This window comes from Aythya ferina, assembly GCF_964211825.1.
Source record: "Aythya ferina genome assembly, chromosome: 11".
Classification (NCBI taxonomy): Eukaryota; Metazoa; Chordata; class Aves; order Anseriformes; family Anatidae; genus Aythya; species Aythya ferina.
Genome location: NC_140307.1, coordinates 9,226,943 through 9,246,555, shown reverse-complemented (window position 1 = coordinate 9,246,555; position 19,613 = coordinate 9,226,943). Strand labels below are relative to the sequence as shown.

General features: G+C 37.4%; 1 long non-coding RNA gene across 9 annotated transcripts in view; it reads left to right on the top strand.

The window, feature by feature from the left end:
- Positions 1-19,613, top strand: part of LOC311442568 — a 259,074-nt gene that overhangs the window by 201,662 nt on the left and 37,799 nt on the right. The gene's annotated exons all lie outside the window — the stretch shown is intronic.

Below are 19,613 nucleotides of genomic sequence, written 5' to 3'. Positions count from 1 at the left end.
AGCTAGCTAAAGTTAGAGCAATTGGAATGACTTCTATTGATCTATTTTTTATTGTTTTTCCTCAATGTGAAACAATTATAAATATTAAATCTGTAAATATTGATATAAAATATAATACTGTTCTTATATTTAAAGGAATGAATGCATGAAGTTTTTTATCTGCCCTTATTTTAATTAGTTGAAACACCAATGGAAAAAAAGAAGCAGAGGAGAAACTTCTGTGGATTTTTTGAGATTCTGTCAGATGGAGCTTTGCCTTTTCTTTGTGCCAGGCTTCATTTTCAGGATTTCTCTTTCCTCCTTGGAATGAAAACGTTAACTAACACTTCCTCCCTTACCTAGTCCAGCTTTATCAAAGTCAACACCCAAAGTTCTGTACTACACAGCTCTCCTTTTTAGAAATGTTCCAAAACATTCTGTTGGTATTTTCGTCTGACAGAAATCTATGTCTTACAAATGCTTTCTTGTGTTGTATTAATGAAGTCAGCTAACATGGCTACTGTGTGGTTATGGTGGACAGGAGACGTGAACATTTACAGACGTGCTGAACTTTGAAGGCTGGCTGTGTCATACTACCTAGCAAGTAATCATTGCAATAATCACCCTAGTTTTTCTATGTCAAATTGGTTAATAACAACACAGGATTACACGGCTGTGAGACTAATGTCTAGGTCAGACTACCCAGAATGGTTAGAATTTTAAATCCCTTACATTAATCCTTTTGGTGTATGTCATGAAAGTATAGCCTGTAGCTGTCAAATTACATATGCACTGTGAGTGTAGTCTGTTTAAGTTCAGGACTTAGCATCATGTATTCCAATTCAATTTATTTTTATATCTCATCTTTCACACAGAGGGTCTGAAAATGCTCAACAGTGAGAGACAGAATAATGAGATAATGCTTTACAGAACTGTGTAAAGTGTCTTGCATATAGGTAGCAAGCAAGGCAGAGGTTGGATTTCAGTGAGAGAAGACAGTTGCAAATTAAAAGCAGTGGTAGTATAAATGCAGAGCAATTCTGATAGATGAGACTTTGAAGGGTGTATGTTACTTATGGGAGGAATAATATAAGGATGGAAAGGTAAAAATAGCATGATAACCTCTGCCTGATGATGAACAGAGAAAGTTGCTGAGGGGCTTTGAAAAGACATCAGGATTCAGCTGTGAACAAATGTAAAAATGAAAAAAATAGATGTCAAGGGTCGCTTTAGACAGAATTAATCTTGGTCTGAGCAAGAGTCACAGTGATGTTATAGAAATAGAGGGAGGCAGGGGGGGGAGGGTAGGGGATGGAATCAATATATAGGAGTGTGATGAGATGATTAGGTATCTTGGATTGAGTGTTTACTCCCAGATTGTTTCACATCTAGGACATGATACTTGTTCCATTGATCTCAATATGCAATATTCAGAATTGTAAAAGCAAAGTGAGAATTTCCCATTGTGGGATTGAATTTTTTTTTCCTTTAAGATGCTGCCTTTCCTAGACCGTCTTATGAACTGTAGTAAGGACATTAAACCGAGTTCTTATCTGAAGGCAGTAGCAGTAGAATCGGGGAGAATATTCTACCTTTGAATTGCTCTACAGGAAAGTCAATGTACTTTAGATTCACATTCCTGTACTACCTTAGTTAACTTGTACAAATCTTCTAATGTAGACCAAATTTGAGTTGAGGACTACAAACACATTTACACTAATTGCATAAAATTGATGGGCCAGGCTGAAAGAAGCATAGACCAGGAAAACAAACAAACAAACAAAAAATATATATATATAGTTAAAAGCATAGAGCCTTAAGCAGTAAAGAATGGAGATGATACAAAACCAGAAAGTAGAAAAAAGCTTCAAATGTTTTTTGTTCTTTGAGGACAGCATCAAAGACAGATTGTTGGAAGGTTTGGGAAGGACAGACTAAACAGCCAGTGCTGCCTTAGGAGAAGAGAGAATAATCTATGTCCAATAATAAATAATTAAAAGAAAAGGTAGGGATTCAAAGTGAGGGGGACGGTATTTGGGAAGAGGATATCATCTAATCTCAGTTTAATTTTCAGATAAATAGTCAATGAGAAATGAAATGGTGATTAGGTAGTTAAGGCCTTTTAAGGTTGTGAGTGGAAAGAGCCAGTGAAGAAAATTTTGAAAAGTGAGGAATGGAGAGAATGGAATGAGAACGGGATGATACAATGGAGAAGAGATTGAGATTTAAGAGGATTCAGTGCTACCTACTGTAGTTTAATTATATTATACCATAATTATATTAATTGCTTTTCCACTTCATGTTTTTAGGTAAGATGTTATGCTAATTCTAGAAGAAAAAAAATAAAAATTAAGTTGTCCCTCTCGAATAAACAGAATTTTTAGAAGGAGACTGAGGTTTCTGAAGAGATGCTATCAAGCCATTGTGAGCAATGAGTAAGTGCAATGAAGTGTCTCTGAAGAGAGGCTGGATGCAGCTCTGGGCAGCCTGCTCTAGTGGTTGGCAACCCTGCCCAGAGCAGGGGGGTTGAAACTAGATGATCTTTAAGTTCCTTTTCAACCCAGGCAATTCTATGGTTCTGTGAAGGGGAGGGAAGTCCTGTTCCAAATTCTGCCAACTGACTGGTTGGTCTTTGCTGACCTTCACTCAGCTTCTGGAAAGACTTGGCTCTTTAGAACATAACCTCAGTCTGATTTGATGAGATGTGTAACATCTGTACATAGTTTTCTGCAAATTTTTGATACACACCTTAACGTGTTATAAGATTGTATAGTATGCTGTAAGATTGAATTATAGCAGTTGTTTTATTCCTAAAGAACCTTTTATATAAGTGAACTGGCTGGAAAACGTAGACAATTGTGATTATTTTTTTTTTCCAGAGATGAATTTATCATAGGACTACAATATGACTAGGTATTAAACATTGTTAATATATTATCTACTAATAAAAAAGTCAAACTGTTTAATGTCATTATGATTAAAAAAAAAAAAAAAAAGACCCTTAACATAAGTCCTGACACAAATTATAATTGTTTACTCAGCCCTCCCAGCAGTCTACTAAATGCAGCTTGCCACTCAGAGTTTTATAGCTGTTCTGCTTGAGACAAACTATTCTTTTACATGTAGTACTGGGCTGTAATGCAAATTATCACTATAACAGGACATAAATTAATCCTGTTTTCTGCTTCTTCTAATTATATTGTGTATGTTATAAAAATAGAAAATACTTGAAAAGTTACCATCTCACATGAACTGGGAAATCTTTCGTCTTTTCTTTATCTCTTTTATCAATAGTTTTCCCCTAGTTATTGTAAAATATTAGCGTGATATGAAAGGTTTCATATTTAAAAGATTTCATCACCTTTAAATGACATTAAATGGCTGAGCTTAGTTGAACATATGCACTTTCTGCTCAGTGGGGTAGTTAATAAAATATGAGCTTAGCACACAGTCTAATATTGATTTCTCTGGGAAAGACCGGATTGGTATTAGGTAATGTTGTTTCATATGGACAGCAAATGACTTAAAAGACCTTCTCAGCTTTTTGATATTCACACTGTACTTTCAGCACGTTCTGCAAATATACCTGTACATTCTCTGTCTAACCAAAAGTGGTGTACCTGATACATGTCAAAATGTTGGTCAGCGTTTGCTTTGTCTCTCTTTGAAATGCTTAAAGTCATTTTTTGTGATTTAGGGACTTGGTTACAAAAAGCTGCAATATAGCCTCTGATACTCAAATAAGAATGCCCTCAAACAACACAGCCATGACTTTCTTATCTTCCGGAAAGAGAGTTTGAGAATGTTTGGTCTGTCTTCTGGGGAATGCAAAACCTTAGCTTTCTGTTCCCTTGCATTGCTAGTTCAAGATCTAAGCTGTATTTCTATAAAAACATGAACAGATTCAGGGAAGTGTGAGGGATTACTTAAAATTTCATTGATGTTAGGGCATGAGAGGGAAGTTAGAAGATTTATGTTAACTTCCAGAGAATGATGGGTCAGTTTTTCAGTATCCATTAATACTGAGTTTTTCCTAAGCAATTCTGTGTTTAAACCATCTAGTTAAAGGACCAACTATAAACAATTCTTCTTTGTTAATGTCATCTCTTTATTGAGACTGTAAGTATGCTGTGTAGGGAAAGGGACCATATAAATGAGAATTTCTATTATTTTTGGAGCCTCACAGTTTTGCAGTGAACCTCAGCCACTATTAGGGTAATGTGGTCATACAAAAGAAATGTTTTACCAGTGGATATGATACTGGATAATGAAAGCCTAGCAGGACAAACAGGATGGAAATGTGAGAGTTTGGAGATATGCTCAGAGGTGAGTGGACTATATGGGGATATAGTTAAGATGGGGATAAATTTTGGCATTAGGGGTACCTGTAATTTTGTGAATAGTGGGCTGAATAACTTCCCTCAGTAAAGTCTGGGCATCATTATAAGCAAGCTATTAGAGCTGAAATGATGGAACAGATCTAGTAGTAATTGAAAGAGAATCTGTAGTTTGTGTTCGATAGCTATTAGACAAGATCCTTTCTGACTTCAAAACATTTGACTCTTCATTTCCCAAAGGGTCTGCTTCATAAGCTGAAAAACTCCGATATTTTTGTTTTCTTTGTCATGTAGATGAGCATGTTTGGAGTCCACTTATATGAGATTCTTAAAAATATGAAAAGATTTTCAAAACACCTAAAAATGAAACAAATACAAACAAACAAACACAAAAGGCCTAGATTTCCCCCCGCTGCACACACACACACAGCTGGAGGCCATTGTGGAAATATAAGGAGTGCAGAACCACATTTTTTTCTTGGTTATATCCTCATTGATTTTTTTCATTGTACTTGTATTTACTCTATATTTAATATATATCTGCAGTGCATAATGTAATGCAGAGTTTCTTTTGCCCAGATGCAGGTGTAGTTAGAGCCCCCAGGTAACATTTATCTGATCAGAACTTTGCTGAACCCAAACCTTTGCTGAACTTGATTATTTTCCCTCCAAACTGAATGAAGTAAACATGCTAAATTTTTTAAGCTCCTTTTCCTTAAAGACTCAGGACTTAAATCAAGTTCATCAGGCTTGTTGCTTTACACATGAAAATAAGGATTGGAGTTACTTTGAATACGAAAAACCTATGGATAAAAAGCTGACATATTGGAATTGGTTTAACGATTGGCAGAATTCTGTAGGTAGTAACTTGGTCCATGATACTTAAATCCTTGAGACCACCTTGTATGTTAAAATAAATAACCATGTGCATTTCCAGCTGCACATTTGCCTTGTAAGTGGTGGATGTGTTTTGAGTGTTTTCATAGTTCTTTCTGAAAAGTGGGTTATTTAATTATTACATATTTAGAATAGTCTGAACAGTGTTTTCTGAGACTCTTTTTGAAAAATAGGTTGATTTTATTGTCCTTTCATGGTCAAATATGGATATAAATCATGTCACAAAGGATAAGTTAGAATTGAATCCACTAAGGGAGGTATTAACTCCTACAGAAAAGTTGTGACAAACCATTATTTTTACTGACTGTCTAATTCAGAAAGTCTTGAAGATTTCAAAGTGGTCACATACTCCAGAAGGCATGTGACAGTATTGTCCTCGTTTGAACATGAACTGCAGATGTCTCCTGCTTGAGAAACTCAACCTTTTTGCTGTTTGTAGCATCAGGTTGTGCAAGCCATGAAATTTCTTACACTGTGGAAATGTCAGGTGGAAATTTGATGGGCTGCAACTACCAAAAGGGAAACTTGAAGAGGATACTATGATTAACACTAATATTCTAGAAAAGACAGTTTGGGATCTTTGACCTTGTGCAATTAAAGGTCTCACTTTAGTATCCGCTTCATCATTTAATGTCCCCAGTGCCTAATAACATGCTGGTGCTTTGTTTCAGTACCAACTTCAAGGGAAGAGTGCCACCTACTGAACTACCAGTTCCGTTTTCTGCAACATCTATATTTACATTTTTTCACCCAAAATACTAAACAAATCCTGTCTTGTGTATTGTAAGAATTGTGAGAGAATCAAGGCCATTACGTGGCATGGGCACATGTAATGTTTTTAATCTGGATGAGATTACTACAGGGTAATAATGCACCCTGCATATGCAAATGCAGGGTGGCATTCACAAATTTTTATTTTTTTTTTCATGTGTGGACATTGGAACTTGTATTTTAACATGCCAATTATAAGAGACTGCAATAAAAATGAAGTTAATAGCAACCCATATAACATTACTATTATCTGACCCTGATTTGAACTCTTCACTGCTATAAGTGCTAAAGTATACTGCTAATGATTTCTTCAGAAATATGCTCATAATTGATGCAATATTTCAGTCTGCATCTCATAAAAACTAGAAATGTCCTTTAAAGGAATTAAAGTAAAAACTTTTTGCTTCCTGTTAGATGCTCAAAAGCATATCATTGAAGTCTCTCATGCAAAAATTTTCAATTATTCTTCCATAAATATGGATGGAATAAAATATATATTTATTCCATAAACTCTTCATTCCAGCATGACTGCAATTGCAGATCTTTCTATGTTTTTTCCTACTAAAATCTTTCTTTTGGCAAAGCAGAAGGGAAAAAAAAAAAAAAATCCATCTTTGGACGTGTGTATTTTCATTTCCAAAGAAAAAGAGGACAACTTCAGTTTTGTAGAAAAACTGAATCTTGTGGAATGAGTATTCTGAATGTTTTTCAGTGAGAACTTGTAAGTTTTTGTTCAAAGTTGGTAGTTTGGATTCCCATGTATCATTTGGATTTAGAGGATGACTATAATAACAGCATAAAACTAGCCCAAGTGATAGAATAGAAGGCTGTTTTATATGTCTCTGTTTGAAAAAGAGATACTGAAATGGAGATTAAAATAGGAATAGCGAGTCTTTCTGTTGGGGTGAAGCAGTTTGAGAATTCTTTACAATTTTTTGCTAATATTTGTATCACAATCCCTTTGTTGACCTCATATGAACAAGTTTCTGCATCCAGTAACTGAAGGTCTTTCCTTTAGGGAGTTGCTGGACTATTTGTAGGATTAAGATGGCTCATAGTTCCTGTTGATTCATCAAAATCTTCTACAGACATTCCCTCAAAATCTGACAGAAAAGACAAAAATAGGCATAAAAGGGAGTAGGGGGAGAACAGGGGGGAAAAAAATGCAGAAATATGAAATGCAGAAATAGAAAATTCACATCTGCTTTGTGTGTGTGTTTGTTTTGTTTTCCCATTGACAGGATTCTGCTGTCACTTTGCGAAGTAGATTATGCTGTCCCATGAATCCAGTCCGTCAGAAAGTTATCTCCAAGTAAAGGCAGCAAGATGTTGTTTGTTCCCCACTCCTCCACACCCCCTCTTTTAATATTTGTGTTCCTCTTTATTGTGTAGCCGTAAAGCCCTAAAAGTTTGCAATCAGTATGCTTGAAGTAGATGCACAATTTGTTCCAGGTGGCAGGTGGTTCTGGATGTTCCACTCACTGGACAAAGCAGGTTATAACGCGGCCATAACAGAACCTACCTCTATTTCTTCATCTCATTTTTTTGCATTTAATTAAAAGAATAAGCTAATGGATCCACTCTTGTTCCCCTCAGGCAATCAGAGCCATGGCTGTAGAGCTGTACTTTGAGGAGGGTGCAGATGATACCATGGTGCAAATTAGCCAATATGTTCACCCCAAGTTCAGCAGTCTTAGATAACTTCAAATCTGTGTTCTTGTCAAGCCCTGTTTTAGCTCGACTTCATCAGAACAGCTTTTAGGCATACTGAATGGTTATTTTGTTTTGGAAAAAAAACAAACAAAACAGCTGACATAACCATTCTTATTTTGTGATGAAGCAGAAAATTTGGTAGAAACAAGCTGTTATAATGTGCTTTTAAGCCTTTTTCTTTGCCCTCCTCCATAGTTTCCATCCTTGGGTTCTTTTCAGGTGAGTTCTTCAATGCATGAAAGCTGACAGGTTCCAAAGGCTGTTCAGATAGCTGCTTCTAACAAAAAGGTTGCCTTTCCTGGCATGCATTGGCTTCAGATGTACCAAAAATTAACCATCTTCGAGAGGGATCAAGACCTCAATTCTGGAAAACAGTAAGGCATCCATACACGTGTAACCACAGTGAGATTATTCATGGTCTTAAAGTGCTTAGTACTTGGCTGATTCATGGTTTAACAGGAGGCTCTTTTTTCTGTAAAGAAAATTAGTAAGACATTTGATTCTATCACTCGTTAGGTGAAGTTCACTGGTAAAGCCCTTATCCCCAAACAGCCCATATTTAGAGGGTGATTATATTCACAGAAGAAATTCAGTGATGATGAGGAAGATTTTTATGCATGTTTTTTCTTTTATTTCCTTGTATTATTTTTTTTTGGAGATGTATCTGTTCTGATTATCATAAATACGTAGGTTGCTAGAAGTGTTTTTATATGTCATGCTTCTTATTGTATGCAAGAACAAACTGATGCTTTATCCTTTTTGCAGCAAGATGTTGCTGAGTATAGATGGTGCAGAGCATCGGGTTTCATGTGTTTTCTTTGTTTCTTTGCAGAAAAATGAAGTGACAGGTGCTTAGCCTCATTTTTCATGCTAGCTTTGCCATGCCATTTTCACCAATAATGAAGGCAGCTGCCAGAGCTTGAGGAAATCAGGCGAAAAATTCAGCTGGCAGGTAGACCCAGTCACTTTAAGAAATGTAATCTTATGTTAGCAGATGGTAATTAAAAGGCAGAAGAAATAAAATTTTGTCTCAGTTTTCTGCACTGTTGCATCAATTAAATCTGCAACAGAAATGCAAGCAGAAAATATAATTTATTGTCATGTGGCTACACAGTATGATTGTATGCAAATCTAATGATTTGTTTTACAAAGACAATTGCAATTTTTTAAATCTAAGTAGAATAACCGATCATTTCCAGAGTGTATGTGTACGCAGTAAATCTTCAGTTTTCAGTATGCCTAATGTAATGAAAAGCATCTCCTTGTTTTCTATTCATTATTAAACCTCAAACTAGGGTTCCACTGTCTATGTGCTTCCAGCTTTCAGTAACACCAATTTTAATTCTAAGAGTTCAGTAAATCTTAATGTGGAGAGTTAATCTAGCTCAGGCCTCAGCAGGAGTGCATCCTACTAAGAGAATATCAAAAAAGTGCAAGATGGAACCTGGTAAGAATTATGATCTAGCAGGAAAATGATGTTAAGTCTGTGACGAGATTCCTAAGGATTTTCTGTTGTTCCTTCTACTTAAAGACATCTAGTTCTGAGAGCAGAGCCTCATCAGTCTTCATATGTTACTTCTTATAGCTGCTACGATCATGAACATGTGCAAATCTGTTGAAGTGTGAAATAATTAAAGCTCATTATGGTAGTGACGAAACTGAAATGCTACTGCAGCTACGTCAGTGTTTCCATAGCTAGCTTTGATTTGCAGGGGTTTTATGAGTCATGCATAAAAATTCACCCAATTTTATAACCATTCACCCAATTCTGAACATTATGGTATAGTCAGACTTTGAATGATATTTTACTAGATGTGATTATTTTTAAGACAGGGAGTTGCTTAGTTTAAAATTGATTGAACAACTAGATGCTTATTTTGTAATTCTGCAAATCCAAGCACATTTGGTTTGTGATACTAAAACTGTATGTCCATTCTTAACTGTCTTACACAGTCTTCATTAAAGACAATGAGAAATAACTAAGATATGTTACTTAAATGTGCTGTCTCTGGTTCTTCTGTCTTGTTGACTGATTGCTGATATCTCTAAGCATAATGGAAATTTTATTGCTGTAGCTCCAATCTAGTGAGACTGGTATAACAAGCAAAGCTTTTTAAAATAGATTTTAAGTGCTCATTCAAATAGAAATGCAAACACAGTCTGTAGAGCTGATCAAACAGATTACTTCAGATCCACCAGTTAACTCCAGCTGAGTCTGATAACATAACTACTTGTGTGTGTGTGTGTATATGTATGTATATATATATATATATATATATATAAAGATCATATAACGATATAAGATTTTTAATTTTTTATGGGTAAGAATGAGTATTAGTTTTGAATCACTTTCATGGACTTGCATTTATTTTGTGTTTGCCTGTGGAATATCTCTAAACTTTTGCATTCAAGAAAACCATATTTCATTGAGGAATTTGTTTAGTGACTGCTTATGAGAGAAGAAAAACAGGAGGGGAAAAAAAGGCATCTAATGTATGGGGAGACAACCATACTGCTCTGTTGGGTTTTTCTGTTTTTCATCCTGGATCTCAACATTTGCCTTGTGGTGACTGGTGATGAGCATTCATGTCCACAGTTTGTTACCATCCCTTGGTATCCTGGATGCTAGCTTGGCAGGGTGAGGAAAAAGTGAATTTCAGTTTTTCTGGAGCCTAGGTGGTGACTTTTATATCCACAACAGGTAATAAATCTGTTGGTAAATCACTGAAAGAGCTGGAGCTGTGGGCAAGCAGAGTACTGGAGAAACCAGCAAACTCCACTGGAAAACCCTCTATTCGTGGTGCCTGAGCAGCAGCAGCTAGCTGGGCCTGTGGCTGAAGATGTCCTCTAAAACTCCCAACACATACTATTTGCTCTTACCACCATCCTGACCCATGAAGCTCTTGTTACACAGTTCCTGAGTTCTTTTTCCCACCCAGGAGTACTTCTATTGCCATGTGGTGTGGTACTCTGAAAAGTGTGTGTGTCCAGAGAGACCAGAAATACATTTTCCCTAGCAACCTAAGCCAGGTCTAATTCTTGGACTTTGTTGAAAGTCCCAAGTATCAAGTTTTAATTTCCTACTTTTTGTCACTTATGCCATACCACATTTCTGAGTCTTAAACCTTTTTGAGTATCAGAGATTACAACAGGACAAATGAATGAAAGAATTAGTAAAGTACAAGTGGATGAAACTTTCTCTGCCTGCTGCTTGTTAAACACTTGATATTATTGCTTCATATTTCTCCTTTTTTAAACAACTTTATAATTGTACTTTGGCAACAAGGAAGGTTCTCCAAAACTGTTAAACCTCTTGCTTTCTCTAGACACTGACATTTAACCTCTAAGTTGCTCAGCCCCAGGTTTTAGATCTGGGAGCTGTGTTTGTACTTGCCTTTGCTACACACAGCAAGTCTGTAGTAGGCTATGAATTCCTGGGGTATCTGGGGGTGTTCATTATTGTCCAAAAAGCCAATGCTTCAGCTTTTGAAATTTTGTGTGTCCTCTGAAAAAGGATTATTATTATTTTATATCCAAAAGGATAAAAGCCTTTCAGCAAAGGCCTTCAGATAAATAAATAAATAAATAAATAAATAAATAAATGCTGTATTTCTCCTGATGGGACTTTGTGTTCAAGAAGGAAACTGATGCTTCATTGGTTTCTACTTTCACACAAAAATCAATGAGGATGGTAATATAAAGTCAAGATTCAGAAAATGTGTGAAGCAAAACCGATGTGCTTATACTAGGTATTTTCTAAAATACTGAAATGTGAATAGGGATTTTCTGGCCTTAGTCTTTAAGGGCTCAGTTAGGGGGACCTAATGGTCTTATAAAGCTGAAACACTTCTCTTGACAAGCTGGGGTTTCTGTGTACTTCACACCTTTCGCAGAAAGCACTGATAAATAAATAAATCTTGCCTCCAATATTAATTCCCTGTCCCTTACGACCCTTCTAACCAGCTTCCTCTTCCATTTGCAAAACTAAAAGATGGTTGGGTTGGGCCAGTTTGGAAATGGCAGGGGTGTTGGGGCTGGGACAGGCTGTGGTCTAAAAACTGAGTCAGGGGTTAATCAAGTTGTTAAAAAGAGAGGAGATATGGGAGAATAAGAAAATAGTTTGGATTCAGTTTGACATTTTCTTTTATGCTTGCCCTCAGTCAGCTCATGCAGCAGTAGTAATTTCTCAGCGCAGTGTCAGGTATATAAAGAAATGTGACAGCCTTGCCTGCTAACCTAGGCCGCCTGCTAGAAATTATCATTCGTTATCATTATTATTATAGCTAACTAACTCCGAGTCTGATCCCACTTCACTTGTACAGAAATGGCAAAAATCCCAGTCATGTCAACAGTGTAGGCTCAGGCCTGAAGCTCTATTATTTAAAGAAATCCAGTGGTGATTAGTGACCATAGTTCTGTTATTGTGCCTGGGATTTATGTTCTGTTTCTTAATGGAGTGTGCTAAATGAGGAGCTGTAAAATAGTAGCTACTATGAGAAAAATAGCTTAATGTGATTTTAGAGTTTTGATCTAATGTGTTACCAGATGTGGCCTCTCAATCAGTAAAACAACTTTTCTTGGACAACATTCTGCTCCAGCAGATAAACTTTAGTAATTACCCTGCCACCACAATTAAAAAATAAAAATAAAAATAAAAGTCTTATCTAGACTTCTCATTTGTTCAAGCTGATGAGAAACTGATAAGATGGAGTTTCAGTGCCTGTGACATGTTGTTATCACTTGGCAGCATTCAAATGCAGAGTATTTTAAAATTAAATCTGTAAGTCTGTGCATTACTTTGAGGAAATGTGTCAACAAAATGCTGTCAGCTCTTTGCCTCTTGACAAGCTGTATGGATTTCAGACTACTCTGAACTGTAGCTTGTCCATCAAATCAGCAGATGTCCTTTTTTGGCACTATCGGTAATGTCGTTAGGTTGCTTGGTGGCTTTTTTCTTGTTTATAAAGAGCAGAAAGAGAATCTGATTGTAAATGAGGTCTCAGATCTGGTCTTGATGGAGTAAAGATGAGCAAGTGAAGGTTTTTTTCTGATGAATTGGCAATGAGAAGAAGGGAAGCCCTGAAGACTTTCATGCTTTGCTCATTTGATTTCAAATAGGACTGAGTGTCCTGAATGGCAAGAATGGCTAATTGGAAGCTGCTTCAGCCCTACAAAAGGAAATAAACTCCTGGAGCATTTGTTCAAACTGTCAAATGTCACATCTTGAGGATTCTTACTCTCGTCATTGTAGTGTATAATTTTCTTTCCTCTTTAAAAGGATCAGCATTGAAATAGCACCTATTTTCCATTCTGAGAAAATCCTGTTTGTGAGGTACTTCTGGTTGCTGTTATCTCCACATCTCGTGAATTGGCGTGGCTGGAGAGGTTCAGCTGTTTCTAGTTTGCACTGAAAGAGAATATAATACACAGTTTCAGTAGGTTTAATATTTTACCTGCCAACTTAATGGATTGTTAGATTGAAGCATCTTGTCATGAGTTGAAAGATGGTAGAGTGCCTTTCTAGGTTAACTGTCGATTTACTTGTGCACAAGTGTTTTATGTGCATCTGTGTACTGTGCTTATGTAGTGCCTTCTTGACTCCATAAGCTGCTTTTATTTCTTAAGATCAATGTGCATGTGCTTCTCAAATAATACAAAACTAAAGAATATTGTATAAGGGTTTGTGGAAAGGAAAGCTGATCTTTTCTATCCTATGCATTTTTAAGTTTTGTTGCAAAACTTAGGCTGGCTGAAGTTCCTTCATACGGTTACACTTTCAAGTATATTTACTTAAAATTTGTGCACTTTTACTCTATCCTTTGTTTGTAAATTAAATCTGATTTTCTTGCATTCTGTAATAGCCTGCAAGTTTTATTTTTCCTGGCATAAAAGCACTTTCCGTATGTCCTTCAGTTAGTCAAAGGTAGAAGTCTCTCCCTGAGAGAGAGGATTAGTTTGTCTCATTGGAATTTCGTATTGCAGGATGACAGTCTTCTCTGGCACAGAGTAAGCTCACCAGCATCTACAGTATACATGAAATCATAATCAAAGACAGATGCTTTTCCCTGTTATAAATAATCACTGCTGCTTGTATAGGCCAGGAAAAATCCTTGTTTAGACTGGTCTTACTTTCTTTCTTGGACCTCTGTATTTCCCGTGGCCTTCCCTTTTTTCATCTTTTCTGTCTCTAATTCTAGATAGTTGCCTAAGGAAATAAAAGGAATGGGGAAAGTAGATCTTGGCACACTCTGAATTCTCAGAGGTTTACCCTATGGAGTGAAATTAAATACACATGACATATAAAAGGGAATCGCCTTTTAATTTATAGCAAAAATCCCAGTTCACAATAAATCCGTTCTTTCCTGTTTGTTCTTGTGCATGATGAGAACATGTCATATGCTTCTGCGAAGCTGATATAAAAGCTCTTTGTTCTATGTAGGATTATTTTTTTTGAATTGCTGAACGTTTTTTATGTAAATATCAAATAACAATTTTGGATACACTTTTAAATTGGAATTTACTTGCTTTTCAGCAAAACCCAGTACAGTACCATCTATTTAAACAGCTTCTTACAAAGGCCCAGTCCTTCAAACTATACATTTTCTTCAAGTAGTCGTGAGATATCTGAGATGTCAGGACTTCAATATGAAAGCCTCTTATGGGTAGTATTTTCAGATATCTTGTGGAAAAATGCAGTTCAGGGTAGATGCCAGTAAGAATTTTTAACCTTGGGCAGTGCACAAAACGCTTTGAGCTTTTCAGCTGCAGTCACTACCCTACCAACATGCATCTTATTTAGATTTTCTTCACTGTTTTCTGACTAAACTGTGTGTGAATGTTTGGCTGTAGTGTTTTGCATTCTAGGCTTCCAAATTCTTGTGCTATTTTCTTTCAAATATATGTAGTGTGCCAAGGCAAGGACTGTGAAGAGAGCATTGCATGATTGACTGGTTGCTGCTGCACAATCGACATTGAGTTCTAATCCTTTAAAAATCTAAGCACTACTGAGGTCAGTTTTTTGCCACGTTCTGTGTTCTTACAGGAGTTTGGCAAGAGCCTGCCATTAAGAAATGAAAACATCATTTTGCTTTGCAAAGAGGCTCAATCCATGTGCTTGAGGTATCAGTTTTACTCCATTAGATTATATTGCTGCAGAAATATGCTTGCAAAGTGCCCTGGAGTCTGATCTCAGTAAGACTGAAACTGGTAGCACAGCAGATCGTGATCGTTCTTACACCATTCATCAGCAAAACCTTCTAATGTGGAAAGTAATTTAAAAAATATCTGACTAGGGTGGACCCCATTATGATGGAACAGCAGAATTTTCTTTTTTAAATCCTAGTAGATTACCATTAAGAAAAAAAAAAAAAAAAAAAGAAAACTGCCAGTGGGTGTGATAAAATTATGTGCTGGTCTCCTACAAGAGACCATTTTCTCCTACAAGAGACAATTTTCTCTTCAAAAGTCATTCTTACTTGGGATAGCATGGGGGCTGAGAAGCAGGTTTTTTCTTCCAAAACATATGGGCCAATTGCACTCTTGACCACTAAAACTCTGTTTTCTTTGCCTGCTAAAAAATAAATAAATAAATAAAATAAAAATGCAATGGTGGTTTTCCTGTTAGTATTTATAGTTTTCTCCTTTACCTAACATGTTCCTCTTCTTCACAAGACCAGAAGTACATTAGGGGGGCAAAGGAAGGTCTGATCTGTTTGCCCTTGAAACATGCACTTGAGTTTGTTGACATTAGTCACATTAATTAATCATTTTATAGACTCCAGGTTTCCTAGCAGAAGGATCATCTGATTCAAGCAATTAATCCACTCATCTGATAAACACCCACTCCTGGTATTAAGGTGACTTATATCTGTTGCCACCAAAGGGGGAAAAAAACAAAAACAAAACAAACAAACAAACAAACAAAAAAAACACCTTAGCAGACAGGCCAAATGCAGCTAAACTGGCCCTTAGATTTCAGTGCATGGCAGCGAATGTTTGCCCATCATAATTTTTCTGTGTTTTCTGCTTCTCCAGGAATCATTTACGAATATAATGACCCAAATCTAAGGAAATGAAATCCCTCAGCTTGGTACAATTTTGGTTTTTACCTACCACAGTGAGAAGGATCTGACATTCAGCCACTTGTATTTCCTTCTCGTTGAATAGACAGATGGTTAGATGTGTAGGACGTGGACAAGAAAAAGCACAAGTCAGTCTGTGCTTGCAGACTGACTGTTTCTTAGCATGTTAAACCTTGACACCATTCTCTGATTATAAGAGTCTGGGCAGTGAAAGTCCTATGCAAGCTACGTGCTCAAACTATCGTCAAAATTCCTGCTCTATCTGGAATGCTGTGGAGTCTTTCTGAAGCCTTTGTATTAGAAAGTAGTATGTTTCCTGATAGCTGATACTTTGAATTTTGGGATAAAGCCGTGTCATAAATGTCATGGTGAAGAATTACCCAGTGGATATTTACACTCAGTCATCCACTGGAGAAGCAAGGCACTCACCGCTAGTGAAGTGAATGTTGTGTGTTGACTTTCCAGCTCTACTGGATGTAGCTTAGTCTTATGTCTAAGTTAATCAAACCAAAACTTTAACTGGGCTCTATTTTCTGTAAGAGGTTTCTTTTTCCCCCTCTTTCCCTCTCCCCATATTGCTCAATATCTGATAAAATGGCAAGTTAGAATGGAAGCCAGTTAAATCACTTCACTAGGGAGTGGTGAATCATCCTGTCTGTGGGTGAGAGCCACAAACAATAGCCTGATGTCCCTAAGCTTGAATTTCACTGCACTTTTGCTTAAAATCTGTAAGTCAACCCAACCCGTTTAAATATTTGTTCTTGAAGGTGTGATAAACTCAGCTGATAAATACTTTAGGCTAAATAATGCAATGACTAGATAAAGGTAAATTGCTAAAGGAAGTTTTGCTATAGTTTGTGCTTCTGTGATTGGCCAGCCCAGGCTGCTTACCTGTAAACTGGCTGTTAACACAGTCTGCACCTCCAGCCTTTTGAGGTTCTCTTCCACCAAAACTGGGCAAGGTAACAGTATCCTTTGTGGTGCACTCTGTGCCTAAATAAGATTTTTGTTCCTAAAGCTATCCATCAGACTGACTTTGTGAGCATAGGAAAAGTATACGCACTTGCTTTTCAGTTAGTAAGTGTACAGTTGACCCAGTGCACTGTTTGCAGTCCTCTTGGCTGATGTCACTTGAAAGTAAGTCTCTTTGTTTCCTCCTTCCCTTCAACCCGTGCATGATAAATGTAAACCAAAAACCAAGTAACTGTGATTTCATCCTGTTACACTACTGAGAAGCCTAGCGTAACATTGCTAGGAAGTAGCCAGATTGTCTGTATAGAAACAGTAAACAAAGAAAATCATTCAAAATTTGTGCATGGGGGGACTTAGGTAGGAAAACTTGAAAAAAAATAAAAAATAAAGCTCATTATGAAAAATAATTTATGAGGTATCTTAGAAAATTTCATTCTCAAGCATGAGTTGTTAGCCTCTAATAACTGCTATACTCATCAAAGCTAGGGTGTTTAGCACTATTTGCTATTTAAGCCTGGTTTGGTTTCTATGATGTGCACAAGCCCATGTCACAAACTCAGTTTGAACAAAGTGGTCTTGGGGGCAAGCAAGAGTCAGCACATAGAAGCAAGTTGGGCGGTTGGCATTGCAGAGCTCTGTTTTCTGAGGTGTGTGTGAGTGTGTGCCTGTGTGTCTGTGCTTCAAAGGCAGGTGTGGCTAAATGGGAATGGCCAAGAGCAGGGACAAAGGCAATACCAGACTGAGGAGGAACAAAGATGGAAGGCAACATGGGGGGACAGATCAGAAACAAAATGACTCAGAGCTGGAAATGGGCCAGCCTCTTGTAGTTTGCTGGGGGAATTAATTCTCTCCAGCACATTTAAATTCACATCCTCTGCCTTACCTTTCCATTCAAGACATCCAGAAAATATCTGTTTTAGGTATTAAAATGGCCCTTCTTACTTGTTCCTTATCTTGGCAGTTTTCAGCAGTGCTGCCAGGAAAGCAAAACAGTTGTCTTTAATCTTTGAAAGTGTCATCAGGGAACTAAGAGGCCAGGATTAGGTTTGCTAGTAAATGTGTGCAAGGGGGCTCCTCTGGGGCTTTCTGCTTTTCTAACTGTTTGCTTTAAGGATGATGAGTTTATGCCTTCCCCCTGTGAGACAGTTGGAGTTTGCCTGTTGTTTCCTCCAGTCTGTTGTGGAGGGGAAGAGAAATAACCCAATCAGTCTGCTCTTTGAGTTCCTGAAAGATCTCTTTTTCAAGCTTTTTGGCTATAAAAATTCTGTGCTTTCCAAGGGTATTACTGAGATACTCACCATCCCCCAAAGATCTGTCATCAGTGCTATCTGGTTCCTCCAGGGAATAGCAGCAGGGATCGTAGCTCTGTCAAATTAATGTGGGTTAAGGTCACCATCCCTTGGGCTAGCTGGCTGGCTTGCCTTGGAGAACAGGCACAAGGTTCTCTAGGTAAACAAAAATCCCTGTGTGATAGTGAGCTGACATTCACACATATTAAGAATCCTTATTTGAAGCTGCTTTAGGCTGTGTGGGAACACGTCTCAACGTATCTTTGCCCAATCTTGGCCAGTGTGCTGCAAAATGAGCAGACACTTGATCAGGTCTGGAATTTCCACCTGGGGAGGGAGGAGAAGCACAACAGCCCATCAGGCAGCATGTTGGTCTCTGTCAAAACCAGGCAAATGGATTCAGGCTGCTCAATGACTTTGTGCTGGCTGCAGTCACTAGTTACTCTGAACCCATTCATAAATTATGGTTTAAACAAGTTTTTTCAAGAGCTTGAAACAATTAGGTGCATAGATCTAAAATAGTGCACTGCCACAGTAATTTTTGTTGTGTGTCTTGAGTATACAATACTCAGTCTTTGGTGGAAGCCTCCATCTGTGCAAACATTATTACTGACACTGTTCTGAACGCAATTTGAGTGGCAGAAGAGAAATAAGTTATTAATTACTTGGCTGCACAGATGGATACGTAGTCCCTAGCCAGATGAATTTAGACATTTTTATATAAGCAATAAGGTAGATCTTCAGATATCCAGTTACAGGCGTCCACTATAAAATTAATATCATCACAATCCCATCTTGAATGTCTTCCCCCCCCCCCCTTTTTTTAAGACATCCCTCTCCTCCTCTTGTGTTTCAGCTTTTTCCTTTTCAGTTCAGTAACAATCACTTCAGCAGAGACCCTTTAGATTGCTTTGATAAAAGCATTCAGAAAGATCAAAGAGAAAGTGCAACTCAGCTGGTGGCCTTTCCCTTCAGAGCGCTGGATTTTAGGCCATGTCTCAGCTACAGATGTTTGCTGGCAGGGCTGTGTCAAGCCGCGTTTGATAAGGAGTTTGATCCCTGTCAGGAAGATTTGTGCTAGGAGAAGCCCTGAGAGCAGATGCAGTTTTTCTGGCTATGCTGTATGTACTTGTTGGGCAGGAGTGAGCAATAAACAGGACCAGAATAAGCTTCATGGTGCGAGTTTTGTCAGTACAAAATGCGTTCGCAGATGCTCAACGCTCCTACTGCAGTAGCATTCACCTGTCTGCGGTGCCATTTCTAACACAACCTCAGCACATCCTAAAAGTTTTTGCCAAAATAACTGTGCTGCACAGGAGGTAAAGAAACTGGGCTTAGAATGAATATAGCTCTATGGGTAAAGACTCTGGAGGAAAAAAATGGTAAAATATTGCTGTAGTGTTGAATTATCTTTTGTTTTAGCAACTAGTTTAGCCTATACTGGAACAGACACTCATACTGATACAAGTTGTTGTTTTTTGTTTTGTTTGTTTGATTTTTACAGCTGGAATGAGTTTATATTACAGTTGAATTCTATCTCATTTGCTGGAAAACCTTTATATAAAAGCAAGGCA